This window comes from Macrobrachium nipponense, chromosome 46 (assembly GCF_015104395.2).
Source record: "Macrobrachium nipponense isolate FS-2020 chromosome 46, ASM1510439v2, whole genome shotgun sequence".
In the NCBI taxonomy this organism is placed as follows: domain Eukaryota; kingdom Metazoa; phylum Arthropoda; class Malacostraca; order Decapoda; family Palaemonidae; genus Macrobrachium; species Macrobrachium nipponense.
Window position 1 is genome coordinate 29,144,560 of NC_061106.1, and position 20,267 is coordinate 29,164,826.

At 33.2% G+C, this 20,267-nt stretch overlaps 1 protein-coding gene and 1 pseudogene across 1 annotated transcript in view; one reads left to right on the forward strand and one right to left on the reverse strand.

Annotated features, from left to right (window-relative positions):
- The window catches only part of LOC135214843 (palmitoyltransferase ZDHHC17-like), a 208,078-nt pseudogene extending 202,226 nt beyond the window's left edge, over positions 1–5,852 (forward strand).
- LOC135214842 (cingulin-like) overlaps positions 1–20,267 on the reverse strand; it is a 478,670-nt gene that overhangs the window by 338,765 nt on the left and 119,638 nt on the right. The window lies entirely within an intron of this gene.

A 20,267-nucleotide genomic window follows, 5' to 3' on the forward strand; every position in this document is an offset into this window, starting at 1 on the left:
TGCAGGTAAACACGGTAATTATTACACTTCAGTTTGGAGGTATTTAGCATGGTATGCAAACTTCCTTGATTTATATTCGCTTTAATCATCATGTGGGCAGTGAAACAGACCTTCAAAAGTCTGCGGGTCGTGGGGTCACCAGGATTATTTAATGGATTGCAGGTGGTAAATAATCATTCATCCACGGCTTGTTGTCTATTCTTGCTTTTATGTATTGTAATGACCGTCTAGACCACCACACAATAAATATCTTCAATCACCAAAACTATGTACATATTCACAACACCAACAACAAAGTCTACAATGGCTGGAATCGTGCAATTAAAATCACTTTGTGCAAGAGGATTCAAGGGGGGACAAACACTGAGAAAACCACATAATATTTAGTACATAAAGATCAGACAGAAGGAGCACCTGAACCTCATAAATTACATAAATTGAAATGAATACCAAACACCTTTGACTAACAAAATTTAAAACACACACACACACACACACACACACACACACACACACACACACACACACACACACACACACACACACACACACACACACACACTACTGATGACAAATGGCGTCACACTTATACCCAAAAAAGGAGGGGGCCCAGAAAGAAAGAGAAGGTAAAAAGAAACGGAATATCCTAACATTTCACAATCTAACTTGATGGTAGTAATGAAATAAATAATTCAATGTTTTAAGGTCTCAAAAAGGCCAATACCAATCTCTACATCTTGAGCAAATCCCAGGTAGGTTGGGATGACAGGGCTGACAGCAGTACTGCCTAAAACGCAGTGATTACATCTAGTTGCAGACAACATCAACAATATCACCTTACCGGCTAACATTGAGGTTCCCTTGCCAGTTTAACTGAACCAAGGGTGATAATGGTTGCACAGCACATTCTCCACGTATTGAGAAGGACAACTAATTCAGTAGAGTTGACAGCAATCAAATAAAGGCAGGTGCTACCCACGTCATATGCAGTGGGCCAAAGCAATAGCAAACAAAAGCCACAACTAGTGCAGATGCCTTGGGGTGATGAAAGGGCTGCTGAGGAGGAGACTAAAGACCTTAAGGATCACTGCCCAAATGGCTTAATGCTAAAATAATGATTATCTCAATTAATTTTTACAAAGGAAAAAAGGACAGTATACTGGTGCAGACTATTTTTGTTTTCTTTTTACTACCAATTTTTTTGTTATGGTAGAATGGTCAAAACAGTGGTAACTACCTAAATCATGTTCCGTCACAATGTAGAATGTAAATTTACATGCTAACATAATTTCTTGAAAATTTCTAGTTTTATTGATTTTTATTTATTGTACTTTTAGGTTGGGAAAAAGGGAGAAGTTCGTTCACCTTTCCATCGTGGCATTTGGCAAAACTTCCAGGATCTTCTTAGTTGGAGATGTTTAGGCCTTCTCAAGCCTGATCGCACAGATTGGCTCCATATATACACTCTATCAGAATCATCAGAAGACAAGCATCCACTTCTTAGTCAATCAGATATGTATCAGTATGTTTAGAATGTTGTTTAGGTCTGTATATTCCAAAATTGAGGTCCATTGTGTACAGTAAGAGTGAAAACTTTCCTGCTTCTTTACATATATACCTGTGACTTGCCACAATTTTCAGAAGCAGTAACCTCAATATCATTATTTGGTGGAACTGTTGTGGGTAGTGGACTTGCCACAATATGAAACTTGTAAATGCTAGTCAGTCAGCTTTCCAGCTCTCATTGGACTTTTCAGTGTTTTGATATTTTTTCTTTTCTCTTGATGAATCTAGTCCTCTTCAGAGAAAGAATTCGGAGATTTTTGTGAGGGCCCAGTGTGTTCTTGATCATTTATGCTATTTATGATCTCTATATTATAGCAATAACCACTTTTCCTTATCTTGTGCACAACTTGTATATTTCATGTTCTCTGGCTAGATTAATTTTTTTTTTTTATTGAGTTATGAAATGCTTTATTAAAGGATTAGTTTGCCTGCATAACTGGTGAAAATTGTATGTAGCTGTGAATGTTTTAATGACAGTATAAAGGCTTTTTATGCAGATTAAGACTTAAGGTTGTATCTTTTTTGCTGTAGTTCAATAGCTTCCTATGAATTTATTTTGATGATAATTTGGTACTGTTTGAGGTACTTGTCCTTAGTATGTGTTTTATGTAGATGTAATGATGCTGTTCTCAACCATTTTACCCATTGTCATCCAGTTATAATTTTTTTGAAACTATTTAATTGTTACTTTTGTTAAAAGTAATGTCTTGCCCTAGGGCACTATTATCTTTGAACACAGCAGTACAGTCATTAGTATTTCAGGTATAATTTTTATTATTAATACCAGAATCATGGAAGGCCATCTAAAACCATTGACATCCACAGGACTTCTGGACTGGCTAAATATGAATCAAACCACAGGCTTAGGTAAAAAAAAAAAAAAAAAAAAAAAAAAACTGGCAAGGGGGGAGGAAAGCAAAGAGAAAGTCAACTCTCCAAGGCAGTTAAAGAAAGACTGGTGTGTCACGAGATTCAAAGTCCGGTCGGTGACCAGCATCCACCTCGTATATGCCTGACTTACCAGATACCACAGATTCCTTTCTTTACAATCTTTCATTGTTTTTAACTGGTTTCCAGCTAGCACTAGAAGATCTTCCTATTGTTAAGACCTCAGGTTTGTTAGCTATGAAAAATACAAATTGATTAAAATTTTTCCATTTTCCAATGATTTCTCATACAGTGGTAGGGCTGTCCTAATGCAGTACTATGACCAGTTATCCATAATTACATTTTAGTGTTATTTTTTCACATGTTAGACTTTGAGAATTTATTTTCTGAAACATTCCTAACCACATTGGTAGATTGGTAATATTGAACTGAATAGTACTTGAATGCTTTTCAGTAAGTTGCACCTAGTTTGAAAGAGAAACTGGAAAGAGAATAATAGTGCTGTAATGAAGTAAGTGTAAATGACACAGCTGTGAGATGCAATCAGACTGACAATCCATATCATATTTTATCTAAGAAATACAGAGGACCATCTGTTTGAATTATAAATACTAACTGCAGCAGCATTATTGGATGGACAACACAACAGGGGAACAAGTGTTTGTATTTATTGGCCAGGAGGAAATTTGAGGACAACATTGAAGAAGCAACTGGACATAGAATTATTTTGCAAAGATAGAATAGGGTTATGTGTATAAGGTTAGTGAATAAAAAGCAGGAAATAAAATGCATTCAGGTAACACGGTTCATGCATATGGCTAGCCTGTTATTTTAATGATGTGAAAATGCTTGCTCAAAGATGGGTGCATCAGAGACAACTTTTTAATTATAACTAGGGAAATGGTTGTTTAAGATGGTTTAGGCATCATATGTTAGGAAGCTTGTTTCTCCAGCTGTAAATTTTCTTTCATTTTTTTAGGCCGAGTGTAGTAGTCTAAGTCTAATCTTTTGTTAAAAGTGTTTTTATCAGTAATCATCCTCACATGCTTTGATTAGTTGGAACTTGTTGTTTTGATGTGACCCTGATAATGACTAAATTCCATTATTTAATGCATGTTAGTGAAACATGGGATTTTTTAATTAGTTACATATATCGGGTGCTGTTCATCAACCAATGATTTTGTTAGTAATGATAATGATGTTTCCATGTTGAGACTTCTTACTTTTACTTTGTTGCATCTTACAATAATAACATTGTAAAGTAGGAAATGATTATCTATAACTTGAGTAGCAGTAATGTTTCTGATAATAAAAAGTAAGGATAGCATTACAAGATGGGGACATGTCTTTCTAAGTACACTTAGTTGATTGGTTTCTTGGTAAGCAATTTTTTTCATAGTCCTTAGCTCAGATGTTGGCTATTTGTTTTTTATACTCAACGTTATAGTGAGAAAGAATAAAAGTAAGGGAGAATCATGAACAAATTGTTTCTATTCTGAGTTTCATCTTTTAGTAGATATTTATTCGTATAGTAGTTCAACTAGGGTTGTCACTGAATGATAATTTCTCAGTGAATTGAATTTGATGTTAATATTGCAAATAAATAAAATTTCATGTTTTTGTTTATCGATGATCAAATGATTATACATGAAAGTTTTGTTGAGATTTTACAGTTCTACAAAAAAATGGCAAAATTTATTTCAGATGCTTGTGTTTACATAGCCTCTATTTTATACCTCTTGCTGATTGATTTTGCACATGCATGAATATTGCATCTACTGTAAAACCGTACAATCAGCTTTCCATTCAGTGCATTCTATAAGTGACAAGAAAGTAATAACTTCATTGTGAGCTTGAATCACGAGGCTATTATGCCTTCTATGATTTACTTGTATATGTCATATAAATCAGATAGTTTTGATGATGGATTTTTCTCATGGTGATAGTTTACAATATAAAGTGTTCCATTACTAAAAAGACTAATTCTGACAAATTTATAAGTTGTAAATTTCAGATACCAGTGTTGGACTAAAAGTTTAAATATAAAATGAATAATATATTAATTATGAATAGTATATATACATACTTTGTCCAGTCTTTTTATTATTACTGCTTTACCATATTGAATGAATGATGATACCATTGTGAACAATTTTCATGTCAGTGACAACCTTAGGTTCAGCATCCTGGATGAAGTAAAACAAGATTCCTAGACTACTGGTAATGAAAATGATCCTATTAATAAACACCACAAAAAATTGTGATTTGTCTGTAATGCCTATATGTATTACTTTGGGCAGGAGTGACATGGATGCTGACCAACAAAATCAAAGTACTGAAAAGGTGTGACTACAGAATAATGCAAATCACAAGGGGAGTACAATGGGACAATCATGTAACAAATGAGAATGCTGAGATTTCAAAGCTTTAAAGGATTTTGGTATGTCATGTAAAGGGATGAGGAGTAGTTAGTCAGGATGTAGTAGATATGTTAGTAGCTTTATGAAGGCCAGTGGGAGGACTCAGAAAATCATGGAAGGGCACAGATGGAGACCTAAACCAGATGGAAACTCTGGCATAAGTCCACAAGAAAATAAAGGTAAAAACATTAATGATGATGATGATGAATAGCATTTAATGTTCCATAATATTTATCCAGTATATAGGCTTGAATTACTTTTCGTGGGCTATGGGTAAGGAAACAGAATTTACTGTCTTAAGTTTTGAAAGGGTAACAAATAGGTTAAATGATGTTCACTGCACACTGATATTAACTAGGGCATTCAGGAGTTAAAGAAATGATAATTTAGTGAGATTTTCATGTGATATTTACTGTATTTATTTTCCTTGGGTACAATGAAGCAAAAAATGACAGTTCACTCTTGTGATGAAAGAAGTAATGATAATGTGGATAATTTCTGTTTTAGGTTTCATTTTATCATGAAAAATAAAAGAAAGAAATTTCATCCTGCCACAATTATTGTACTGCTGCTGTTCTTTATGTAACAGATAGTGCTGCTACATGTCATATTGAGGTACATAGTATTTGATATTATCAATGCAGTATGTAGATCTTGGCAAGTTATTGTGTGTATTCACTTTCTTTCTCTCATGGGAGCTCTTTTAGAATAATTTTATACTTTACGTATTACCAAAGACCATAATTGTGTAGTGCAAGCTAATTTATTGGTATTTACTAGTCACAGAGAATCATAATCATATATCACATGTATACAGACACTCCATGACTTATGACTGGCTTATTTTCCCAACCATTGGACGTAAATCATAGTGGAAATAAGTTGGGAGCTTTATAAAAGTATAATATTTCCACTGTATAAGATCTGTCATTTATGTATTTCTTATTTTTTTAGTAAAAAATTTTGTTTATTCGTTATTAATCAAATTCAGTATTATTCTATTTTTCATGCATTACTTTTTACATGCCCTCTACAAAGCTGATTTTTACACATAAGGTATATATCTGTAACTTCAGTGGTCATAAGTGCAAAAGTACACAAGTCGAGTAGGTCGTAAGTTAAGGACAGTATGTATTGTATATGAATGTTTAAATATACATGTACAGTATGCTGTATGTTATATTTTGTGAAATGCTTGAATTTTAGCTTTACATTCCATAAGTTAAGGCCTAAGTAGCTCTGAAGTCATTGGACAGGACATTTCAGTAACAAAGGTTCTTATTTTTTCCTCTGTGAAAGAAAACTACTGTAGTTAACTAAAGAAGTCTTGCTACCGTGGTTGAAGATTTCAGCTGCTTTAGGTATGAATATCAATACATACGTAGTAGGTCTTTGCCAGTCCATTAATGGTGAACTTTTATTGCACATTCCATCAAGTATTTCATTATGTTAATACAGAGTTTTTATTGATATCCTTGTGTTAAATTTGTGATTGCATTGTGAATATAGATTTAAGATGTGGGCTGTTTGCTCAGCTAATTTAATTGTTAGTATTTATGTTCATTATTTCATGTTAATTTGTCATCTTTTAATACATCCATAATTTTATTTAAACTGCAGCTACACATCACTGTTTGATAGAACCTATATCAGTTAATCTCACTGCACTTGAAATAGAATCAGGCTATCACTTTCATATTCATATTGTTGTGAAGTATTATTGCACACTATATTTTAAGCTTTCTAAGTATTTGTTTTATAGTAAACTTCATTAGCAGTTTTGTGTCTTTGTATTGTATTATGTAGTATATATTTCTGAGTATACCAGTTTCATTTTTATGTTATAGTTCTGTTCTGTTGGTGATTAGAAAATGTGCACAACTGAAATAAAGACATAATTTTTTGGGTGGCTGTGCTTCTGTTCAGTTCTTGATTACCAAATGTTCAAGATGGAATTAGGTTTTGCTGCTTATGGTTTTCATACTTGATCAGGCACAGCACTTTATGAATAAGGAAGCTGTTGTGATAAAGGTATGAAGTGTGTACAGTATATGAAATTGTTATTACAGTACTATTATTATTTTCATTATATTGTGTCCACAATACAGTAGAGGAAACCGAAAGGTATGAACATGCCTTTACAGATTTCCGTAGATTAGAAGGCCGTTACATGATAAAAGATGAGAACAAATTGAGAAGGCAGTGAAATTTTATTGGTAAATAAGAGCATTAGCCTCTGTTATAAGTAGGTAAATGCGTAAGGTTAGCAAGCTGACAAAAGGAAACTGTTCCTGAGTGTACTCAAAAGCTGAGATACTTAGCTAAGACTTTCATCTTGTAAACCGCAAGTGTCAGTATTTAAACTTGTTCCGTACTTTTTACCACGCATCTATCTTGGCCCAGATAATTATTTCAGTGGTGTATGTAAAGGCATTTCCTCTGTAGCTTTTCACAATACTCCTAAAGCTTAAGAAGTTTTTCCATAGTGGAACTGAAAGTACGTCACATTATTTTAAGTTATGATACTTCTCAAAACTAATACATAGATGAGTGGTGTCAGTTTTAACTGTATTAACACCTTTATTATGTTTTATTTTCTTGAACCTGTAATGATGAGGCTGTTACAGGAGTAATAAATTAACTTTATACCCATGTATCCATATGTTGCAGTGATATCATCTAGACATTTTGTAAGAAAAACAATTGTTTAAAAGGCCTTATGTAACAGTAGTCCAACATTTATTACAAGCTTATCTAAAACTTGAATGAACCATTTTGTAGTATAACAAACTTCTACCAAGACATCTACTCTACACCAAAGTTAATCACTGGAAGATTCAGGGAGAATTCAAGAGGACAAAAAGTTCTTGAATTTAATCAAATTTTTTACTTAGATAAGTGGAGAAAAGAATTAAGTATATTACTTTCCTTTTATCTGTTATTCACAGTGACACTCCTTTTATCTGTTATTTTCAGTGACCATAAGGTTTTCCTGTTTCTAGAGTTTCTTGGCATTTATATAGAATACTGTGTGACAATTGGGTCTGTGCTTATTACATCCTGGTTTTACAGTTATAATTAGTTTTTACAAAGGTATTTAGGTGTAGTTTTAGATATTCTAAAGATTTGTTTTAGAAATTGAAACATCACTTTTATTGATAACAGTACTTCTGGTCAGATATGAATGACAGTATCAAGTTAGTAGCGATACCCTTGGCCTACCTTCCTTTGTACCTTTTTTTTTATTTTTTATTCCCCCCCTCCCCCCTGAGTCTACTCCAGATATGTCTAGATTCATATGACAAACTTTTCATTAGTTTCATGGTAAATCCATTTTATATAATGAGACCTTTTGTGTCCACATAATTATCTGAGACACTTCAGTTCTTCTTTAAATAAAGCAAGGAAATGGCATTTACAATTGCAAGCAAATTCTAAAGTCCCAAGCAGTGTACATCTCTTAACTGGGATCTTTGAGCACATATGACTTTTATTCATATCATTGTTCAATGGTTTTTCTATTAATTAAAGTTGCCCTTATGCATAAGGTAATGAAGTTTTCCTTGTTTTTTGCAGATGAAGGGGGTTATAAAATTTTGATTGGATGGTGTTCCTTTATTGTAGATGGTATTTTGTTAAAACACTTGCGTATTGTACATACTCTCATAGTGCGTGGCCTTTCAGATTATTGTGTTCCAATCTGCACATTAGACTAGGCAAGGCTTACCAAACTTATGCCATATAGAAACTTATTTGAATATATCCACAGGCAGAGTATTATCAAACTTTAAACTGGCATAAACTATGGAGGATTTTTGTCTTTTTATATCTTTTGTCAGCTGACTTTCCCATACCCTACATTCAAGAATGTGTACAGCTATTTTTGTACAGAACACAACCTTATGAAACAGATACTGCAGCAGAAAATAAACATTATTTATTTAAAACTTCCAAATGATACTTTACAGATAATGTAAATTTATATGATAAAAAATTGCTTTTGAATGTTCATTATTTGCAATATTTTGCTACTTTTAGCAGGCAATACCAATACAATAAACACAGGCTATTGACATGTCAATAAAAACATTTGGTTTAACCCTTGTAGCTGCTCAAGAGCTAATGATGGCCGATTCAAAGTCCTAGATCATGGGAGTTGCCAGACCTCAGTGTTGGATGCAAGAGGTTGGACTTAACTATCATTTGCTATATTGCCTGCTCCTGGGGGTGCTCTTCAGCAGTACTGCTCTCCCATACTACAGCATTCCATGTTGGGTCAAAAACAGGTGGGCTACATAACAAGAGTACTATACAAAGTTCAAACCTCTCAAGAGTTACTTTTACCTGTCAGTGGTTATATCTCACAAACACAATTGAGATATGGGTTAGTATAAATAGGTATTTGAGGGAACAAGAGCAAATTCTTTAAAAATTAATTTATGGAAGCAAACTTATTCATTTCTACCAGCTCATGGATAAGAGAAAATGAATGATGATAGACATATCTGCTGGGACTGAGAGTTCACTCTCGACATGGTTTGGAAGTCACGTAAAGCCATTGGTCCCATTGCTGAATAACCACTGGTGCCATGCAACATGAAAACACCATACAAACAAACAAACAAACAGATATTGGAAATCGGAGAAAATCATCTCTTGCATCCTCTGTGTTATAGATGAAGCAATTTGGTGTGAGATTGGTCATAAGTGGAGCTGCCTTTCACTTTGTATTTTGCGACAAAGAGTCTGCTCCAGTGATACAGTCCCAATATAATTCTGGCTCAAGAGGAATAATTTCTGATCAAAGTACATTACTTTAAAGAGAGAAAAGCCTCACTGACCTGCAAGCTTCAGACTGTTTATTTCCAGCAGTTAATTACACTGAGGAGTCCTCTTGAACACGTTATTTCAACTCTGAGAGATGGTCTAGTAACCACTGGTGTTACGAACCCATTGTGAGTGGATATGATTATAGCAATATCCTTTTAGGACTTATTGACTAGTAGCCAGGCAGAAATGAACTTTACTACATAAAATACTCCTGAACTATATATAATGCATTTAACTTCATCCAAGTAGGGGCAGTAAGTAGAATTTAGAGAAAATTTGGTTATCAAAGACCAACTTGAAGTAATCTTGTTTGTTGCATAAAGCAGATCATAAAAAGCCTTTTCCCAGTTCTCTTGTATATAAGAGAGATCTATTACTATTATGGAGTAGTAACTATACTAAAGAAAGTTAGCTTGCTATACAAGAGGATTTCAGATTCACCTTCAAATTAATGCTTTGTTTGTTTCAGCTAGTAATTGAGTTCAATCAAGTTCAGTCTTGCATTTTACCATATATATTTACATTATTAAATATTTTTATACTAAAGTATCTTTGCAAATTTTTTTAATGTAATATAGTACAGTACATACAGCAATTATAGGTTTTTATTTCATAAACGAATGTCGGGTAACATCATAAAATTGTTGCTAAAATGTTTCCATGTATTGAAACAATATCTTAAAAACTGTTAAATAAAAACTATTTCTTTAATTTCATAATAACTTGCCGTATAATTTTATCAGTAATGTATTGTTACTTTGCAATGTGCTTTAGTTAATCATGACTGAAATAGTTACAATATTTAATATGTTTATTTTTTGTCATTGCTTTTCTGCACAACACTGATAGGGTGGGCTAACTTGAATGTTATGCAAAACTTATTAGAATAATACTGTCTGTGGAAATCATTTTCATATTCTCCATATTCATACAATGGTGTTTTTAAATTTCAATCCCAGGTGGATTTTTTAGTTTGATAGGTGCCAAGCTCATCATTTACTATCTAGGTAATTAGTTGAAGGTACAGCTTCCTGGAAAATTTACATTTTTGGAAGTAAAGATCATATTTTTAAGAAAATATTTTTTTACGTACAACACATCTATATTCTTTGTCCCTCATTCTGGTCTGTGAATTTCTAGAAACTGCTTTAAACTATACTGACATCTACATTGCATTTTAAAACTAAGAGAGTAGAAATAGTTCTATATCATGTATTACTACTTTCATCTTGCTTTGTCTTTGGTGACATTATTGTATAAGCCCTGAGGATGATCTGCTTGAGCCACTAGTTAATGGAACAGTATATGTATTTAGCAAAATGTTTTTTGGTGTGACATGTCAAGTTATGCATTTTAATTCGGTGGTTTGGTTAAATTACTTAATAATAATAATAATAATAATAATGAGAATGCAAAAAGCCTGGAGGAGAAAAGCCTACCTCCCTGATCATGCTAAGAAAATCGTATAGCAAGTGAAGGAATACCAAAGGAGCTGTAATATTTTGATTACTGAGAAACAATGTCTTTACAAAGAATTTGGAACAAAGGACAAACAAATGGTTAATGAATGATCTGTTTGAGTGAACCTTGATAATTCTTCTTGGAGAGATGAACACAAGGGAAAAAAAAAAAAAAAAAACAAAAAAAAAAAAAAAAAAAAAAAAAAGTCTCAAAAGGTGAGGTATCATAATGGAGCATCTTGCAAAGGTTTGGAAGAATTCCTTGGTTAGGTGGTTAGGCTGTGTAAGATTATGAAAGATAAAGACAGTTACATAAAGGAGGCTGTAGATGTTTGAATCATGTGTCATAAAAAAGTGTAACAACACACTAAAGGCCACAAGGAAAAACTGATTATGAGCTCTTTAGTCATATGTATTGGGAAATTGGCTCACAAAGCATTAGGTAGTAGAATGAAGATAAATTGATGCTTGACAATGTGAAACTTGTACATACAATGTAATGTACTAAGATTGCATTTTATTAATCATTTATATCATTGTTGGGAGTGGGTGCATTACATCCTAATAATTACCAGTACAATGTACACAGTACTTCTTTCTTACATGGTCACATATCTTTTGCTTTTGTGTAAAATTCTTATCGATTTACTAAGTTTAAATACTTTGTATTGAAAAATTTACAATTTAGGAAAAAGTATTAGAGATTTTTGGGAATATATTTCATTAATTAAAAAAAATGTATTACCTAAATTTACTATAATTGTATTCCTTTTGAAGCATGTATTTGAGTAAATTTCCAGCCAACTGTTAGGTGGTTTGTTAATGAAACATCAAAATAAGCATTTGGTAAAACCTGTCTTCCTTCATGGTGGTTGTGTAAATACTATTAAAACAGAATTTTGTTAAATACAGGCATGATTGTTTAATGCTTATACCAAGGTGTTAAGGGAAACAGATGGATGAAGAAGTGTTAACTTTGACTGAAAATAATTCATCCAATGATAGAGCAGTTGAAGAGGGAGGAAGTGTGCCATCCTTTTTTGAATTACATTTCATATACTAGTATGTTGTAACTAGCATTTTCGTTCAAATTAATATGAAATCCGGAATTTAATTATGGATACAAGTATTTGATTCTGCCCTGGGATTACTAAGCTACTTGCCATTGGAATGTTTTATTTTCCAGTTGTCTTTATTTGCTTGATCTTTAATCTCTAAAGTACATTTTTACACAAATTAGTGTCAAGGTTTTCAGTGCTGGAACCTTTTACCACTTCATGTTTGGAGAAGAAACCAGTACAGAATCACTTTTAAGATATTTGTGCAAATAATGACAATCCGCAAAACAGAAAACTATGATAGGTATTAGTGTTAATGGGTCTCTGACTGGGTCATTAGGGTAGTGAATTTTGGAGGAGGAATTCCCAGTTATTAATTTTAGTTGTGGCATGCTACTAGCAAGCTGAAGTGCTGTCTGGCATCGTGCTTTTAATTTCTTATGTGTTCAGTATATCTGCATTGAAATTATGTAAATACTGAATGGTCTCAAGAGATGTGAAAGAATCAATAGGATCTTACAAAGATGCAGATTACAATCTGGGAAAGTGGGAAAGGATTAAGTAGGCCTAACTTCCAATGCTCTTTATTAAGATTATAAGTCTCTAATATGACAATTTCAATTGTTACTAGTGTCACAAAGCTGATTTTTTTTTTTGCATATAACCTAATGTTTCCAAGTAATATATTGATGCACATTGCTTTTTTTCTATTATTATTTTCTGATGCATTTAACCTGAGACTTGCCTATCCCAATTCATTGGTGCTTTATATGCTCAATTTAACAATGTTTACTTTGCAGTCTACCTGTTAATTAATGCTGCAAAATGATACACTGTAGTGAGTTTTTGTTGATCCTTTGATTATGTAACCATATTGAATTGCTTTAAAACTTATACCTTTATTAAAATATCTTGACACTTTTAATGTGATTTTAATGTTATATGAATAGCGTAGCTAACTATATGTCTCATGCTATAGCTATATATAGTTAAAATGTTTATTAGATAACTAATATGTAGTGCATTTGAAAAGAAAAATATCCTTTTACTGAATGAAATTTTTCATTATATAAACTAGATGAGAACTAATTCTAACCCTTTTGATGATAGTACTGTTTCACTGTAGTATTTTAAAAGTACTATACTGTATACTGTACTTTGTTTTTTACCTAATAAGGTTTTCATCAACTTTTAAACTACCAGATATAAAATCAAGAGCAACTGGACAAAAACTGAATGGGTTTGAATCAAAAGGTTGTGAGGCTATTGTCGATGATATTTAACGAAAGTGTAAGTGTACAGTACATATTACTGCTGTATTTTTATTTTCCTGAGTAAACTGCTTATCCTACCTCATTTTGTTAATAATTTTCTTTCAAGTTCCATTGAATGGGATCTATATATCAAATGCATTTTCAGTACTACAGTACTAATACCAAATTAAATACCAGTTGGTATTCTTAAAAGCAAAAGTCCATTGGTGTAAAAAACAGCTTTTAAAAGTCCATTTGTTTAAAAATATTCAGAAAAAGAAATACTTATGTGACTGACAAGTAATTGGACCTCTGACCTATTACACAAAATTGTATACGGCAGAGCTCCAATATCACCCTTTGGTAATTTATGTTAGAATCCCTTATGTAATATAGTGCATGATATCTACCTAAATAAAAATGTTTAATTATTCAAGGCATGCATTAAGACATAGCAAATATATTTGTTTCAGTGATAACCAGAATGATCTATTTTTACATTAATGTTAACAAGTACTGTAGGGAGTACCTTAACTCTGTCAGACTTAAATAAGGCATGGTCTTTTACTTATAAAATAATGTTTATTGAAATTTTGGAGAAAGCAGGCAAAACATACAGTCTTATCATGAAAAGTAGTGTATTACCATGCTTATCTGTAATAGACTGCTGTCATATATAGTAAATAGTTTACTGCAAGTAGGTGGAAAGGTTATGCATTTAAACTGGGTTTAAGTGTTTTACAAATACCAAATGACATGTTTCAAGTCAACATTAACCCATTTCTGACAGTTATGGGAGTTTTAATTTTTTTTTACCAGATGCATGATCTTTTAAACATACTCTGTATATACTTTTTTTCAAGATGTCCTCTTTAGATGTAAGTAAATTGAACTAATAAAGTTAAGAACTACATGTAAAGGGAACTTGTTAAAATGAGGAATTAGGTAGAATTGTACAGTTTGTGAGGTTGCATGTTTTTTCTACGTAATATACTGCTTTGTCTTGGCCCAACTTCTATCAGAGTTAAGGGACCCTGAATTTTAAAGACAATTATATATAAAAATCTGGCATAGCCCTTAGTGATATGATACTATGTTGTATTGAAACCTTTGTCAATTTCAGTTATGATAAATATTACATATTTACAAGCATCAAAATTCAGTGACCTCATTTTTAGATACATTACAAGAATTGTACCTCATTTTTAATTCTGAGAACAAAAAGCACTTCAACATTTATGATTGAATAATTATTGATATAAGTGTGTAGTTCTGGCTGAATTCCTAAAGACTATTATAAAGTTCCAGTATATTCTACAAACAGTACAAGAAATAACGGATTCCTTGTCAATAATAATTTAATCTGGAAAACAGGTGGTATTTATGATTCAAAATAAGTATTAGGTATTTATGATTTCAAATTATTAAAAATACAATAAATTATAGTAAAAAGGAAATTATAAGTAGTAGTGCAGTTTATTTTCATGCAAAACCAGCCAAGAAAACAGATACTACAGTAGACCCCCTATTTGTGGGGGATGGGTACCACACACCCCCCCGAACATAGCTAAAACCCGCGAATACTTAAAGCCTCTCTAGAAAGCTTAGAACTGCCTATTTTGATAGTTAAAACACACACACACACACACTTAGTGTTTATACTGAGTTTTTAAGAGTTTTATCTCAAAAAGTGGATTTAGTCACAAAAATGATATGGAAATACAGTAATATGTGAATATTTCTCAGTGAAAAATTTATACTTCGGTGAATAGACGAATTTTCCGCAAATAATTGGTATATATTCAGTCCATAGAAAAATCTGCGATCAGGCAAGTCCATGAATAGCGGGAGGCAACTGTATGTATGTTAATATTATGTAATAGCAATAGTAAAGGCTGACATTCTTTTCTTGTAAGCATATTTATTATTTTTGTTTACTAATAGTACTGCTAAAAATAGCAGCAATATGAGAAATGCTGTAGTGTACTTCTGTTATGTTTATCAACATATTGCTGAAAATATGGTGAATTTGTCTTCCATTATTTGTACAGAAAACATATGGCACTGTCTTGGTAATTATTAAGTGTCAAAGTAAACGTAATTAATGGCAAGCAACTGGTTTAAGTCAGAGCAGATAATCTAGACCCTCAATTTTCATTCTATCAATGTGATTCATTCACATAAGAGTAAAAATTTCACATTACACTATCTTAAAGTTAAAACTCATTTAAAGAATTATAGGTAAAAACTAGACTTTCTTTTAAGGCTGTCTTAACAATTTTTTTGTCAAATTAATTCCTTTGACAAATTTCCAGAAAAAATTATCAAGGCAACTACAGGAGTCTCTTTAGACTGAATGAAGGCTTTACTATATACACCTTCGAGACATCTTATTCTTAGTGAGGAATCTCATGTTTTGCACAAGTACAGATTTACAAACTGTTAAAAGTACATTTTAAGATATATTCTCTTTAGCCTATGCGTACAATGTCTGAAACTCATTTCCATTATGTGCAAGAAAGTGAGCTGTTTCACTCAAATGACAAAACTTAAATTAGTACGTATTCAAAATTAGGTTAAACACTATTTGTCTGGCTGGGATATGTAAGTCACTTAGTTACATATTCACTAGGCCTAAAATAAAGAAAGACTCAAAGCAATTTGTTATATGTAATACTTTCAGCAGATGCAAAAAAATTTTCTATGTAATATGTGTACGTATTTGCAAGGGAAATGAAGAAGTCGTGCCTTTTTTTAAACTCCAACCAAATTCAGGCTACGGATAGGAAACTGGGATCACGACTGAACTCTTTTTGTACTATACATAAATGAATACAAATGTTGCAAGAAGACTGGCCCAGATCTCCTGATATATACTGCTACCTTGATGAAGGGTACTATATGCTGCAAGCTTAATGCAAATATTAAAAAAATAATTTAAAACCCTACATTCCATTAATTATTCTTTACTCATGCACAAAATCCATCATAATGACTCTTTCTACATATGTGGATTACTGATTAAGTCCTTTGATAAATAGCCTTCTATTAGTCTTTTGTCAGAACCTAAAGATAGTTCAGGGAATCAATCTCTCTCTCTCTCTCTCTCTCTCTCTCTCTCTCTCTCTCTCTCTCTCTCTCTCTCTCTCTCTCTCTCTCTCTCTCTCTCTCATTTCCATTTCCAGTACAACAATTAACCTGTTAATTGCTTTGCAACTGTGACTTTTCTAGAATAAAAAAATGGTACAATTCTAGTACGTAGACAAAAATATTGAGTTATCCTTCATGCTACTGGTTGCAAGCTTCTAATATTTTGAAAAACGAAGTTTTTTCCTTAGCTCTCATTAGTTTAATAATGTATCAATACGTATTTTGTTTGAATTCATGAATTTGTCTGAAATTATATTTCAACACATGATAAAACTATGCAACATAATTCTGTATGTGATAAGATTGTTTGCTGTAAGCTTACCATAAATAACAATGGTAGACAAGGCTCCTTTCTTAAACCTAATAGTTCCAGTATTAATTCCATGTAGCCCTTGTGTTGGTCTCATATCCTACTCTGGTTTACAGAAAATAAATGAAAAGTGTATGTTACCTCTCTCAAAAGTAGACGTCTATGATTATACTACTGTGCTTTTGATGTTCATAGACCTTAGAAAATTAAGTAATATTGTATATATACAGGTATCTAGTACGTATATGTCGCCAGAGCGAACGAGAGAAAAAGGGAGAGAGAAACAAATTAGATATTTAAATTTTGGTGTATATGCTTTTAAGTGTATGAATGAATGTGCACTTGCTACATGTTCTGTACATTTACGTGTTGTATCATTTTGTAAGTGCCTTGAACAGTGATGTCATGGTGTCATGCAGAATTATACCTTATTACTTGTTCTTCACCATTAGAGTAAGCCTTGTTTAGGTCTCAAATGCTTACAGATAATCTTGTCACAATACTTAAAATTAGACCTATACTATTATTATTTTGGTTTTTCACCCATCTAAAGATAAGTTGCACAAATTTTTATATATATACTATATATATGCCAGTGTTAAGGGCATTGCCCTTTTGTTACACTATTGTACATAGTCTTTATCATAAGCTTCAACTGCAAAAATTGGTCAATAAATTCACCATAAACAAGCATTGCATTGCCCTTTCATTTGACCTAACAACTGCAATTCATGTGGATTCCAAATATGCAACATTTATTCTCCCAGAGGATTTTAATACTGAATTTACATTCTGAAATCCAATTAAAATTCTGAAATCCAATTCAAATTCTGAAATCCAATTTAAATTCTGAAATCCAATTCAAATTCTGAAATCCAATTTAAATTCTGAAATCCAATTTTAAATTCTGAAATCCAATTTAAATTCTGAAATCCAATTTAAATTCTGAAATCCAATTTTAAATTCTGAAATCCAATTTAAATTCTGAAATCCAATTTTAAATTCGGAAATCTAATTAAATGCTGAATCCAATTTAAATGCTAAATGCCATTCAAATTCTGAAATCCAATTTTAAATTTCCTGGAATCCAATTTTAATTCTGAAATCCAATTTAAATTCTGAAATTCAAATTTTAAATTCTGAAATCCATTTAAATTCTGAAATCCAATTTAAAACTTCTGAAATCCAATAAAAATTCTGAAATCCAATAATTCAAATTTCTGATATCACTAAATTCTGGAAAATCCAATTCAAATTTCTGAAATTCTCAATTTAAATTCTGAAATCCAATTCAAATTCTGAAATCCAATTCAAATTCTGAAATCCAATTTAAATTCTGAAATCCAATTTAAATTCTGAAATCCAATTTAAATTCTGAAATCCAATTTAAATTCTGAAATCCAATTTAAATTCTGAAATCCAATTTAAATTCTGAAATCCAATTTAAATGCTGAAATCCAGTCCCTCAGCTCATATAGTACTGTGTTCTGTACAGGTGTAATTATTTATACCTAAATTGTAGTGTGTAGATTCTGCTTAGTTTGGACACTTACACAATATGTCACATATACAAGATGTCACAAGGCAATGGATCTACAGATCACTGAAGAATAAATTATAGACCTGACCGTAACGGTAAAGCTAAGGAAAGCTCATTCTGTCTATTCTTCAGAATATGACAAATTTTGATAACTATTTGTACTTTTCCAAGACATACAAACCAGAGCCTTTTATGCATATATAAAAGGCTCTGGTTTGTATGTCTTGGAAAAGTACAAATAGTTATCAAAATTTGTCATATTCTGAAGAATAGACAGAATGAGCTTTCCTTAGCTTTACCGTTACGGTCAGGTCTATAATTAATTCTTCAGTGATCTGTATCTTTCAGCATGATCTTGAAACCAGTTTAAACAGAAGATGGTGGTGGGTTGGGAAGTATCCCTCACTCACTTCACTGACTGTTGCACTCACTTCCCATGAAATGAGCAGCGTGGTTGAGGTGGGACTCGACTGAAAACGTTCGTATAGCTTGGAAAAATACAAATTGTTTTTCGTTTATATGGAAATACAAACCACTGCCTTTTATACAGGAGAGAGACTCCTTGTGGGAGGTCAGTCCTCTGCAACTGACTGGAATTAAGAATCACCAGTGGAGGGTAGCCCTTCTCCAAACTGACTGGAAATAAGAATCACCCAGTGGGAGGTCATCTCTGCAACTGACTGGAATTAAGAATCACACCAGTGGGAGGTCAGTCCTCAGAACTACTGGAAATTAAGAATCACAGTGGGAGGTCAGCCCTCTCCACCCTGGACTGGAATTAAGAATCACCAGTGGAGGTTCATTCCCTCTGCAACTGACTGGAATTAAGAATCACCCCAGTGGGGGAGGTCAGTCCCTCTGCCCCCAACTGACGTGGAATTAAGAATCACCAGTGGGAGGTCAGTCCTCTGCAACTGATGGAATTAAGAATCACCAGTGGGGAAGGTCCTCTGCAAACCTGACTGGAATTAAGAATACCAGTGGGAGTCAGGCCCTCTGCAACTGACGGAATTAAGAATCACCATGGGGAGGTCGCCTCATCCACCGACTGGAATTAAAGAATCACCAGTGGAGGTCAGTCTCCGCAACTGACTGGAATTAAGAATCACCAGTGGGAGGTCAGTTCTCTCCAACTGCTGGAATTAAGAATCACCAGTGGGAGGTCAGTCCCTCTGCAACTGACTGGAATTAAGAATCACCAGTGGGAGGTCAGTCCTCTCCAACTGACTGGAATTAAGAATCACCAGTGGGAGGTCAGTCCTCTGCAACTGACTGGAAATTAAGAACACAGTGGGAAGGTCAGCCTCTCCAACTGACTGGAATTAAGAATCACCAGTGGAGGGCAGTCCTCTGCAAACTGACTGGAATTAAGAATCACCAGTGGAGTCGTCCTCTCAACTGACGGAAAATTAAGAATCAGTGGGAGGTCAAGTCCTCGCAACTGACTGGAATTGAAGAAACACCGTGGGAGGGCTCTCCAACTGATGGAAAATTAAGAAATCACCAGTGGGAGGTCAGCCCTCTCCAACTGACTGGAATTAAGAATCACCAGTGGGAGGTCAGTCCTCTCCAACTGACTGGAATTAAGAATCACCAGTGGGAGGTCAGTCCTCTCCAACTGACTGGAATTAAGAATCACCAGTGGGAGGTCAGCCCTCTCCAACTGACTGGAATTAAGAGTCAGCAGAAACTTGCAATGATCCCAGTTGCCTTTCTAGCAAGAGAGTTCATGACTCCTGAACCCCACAGGTCTGGTAAAATAGTTGGACATGGTACGAAGTAACATCATAGG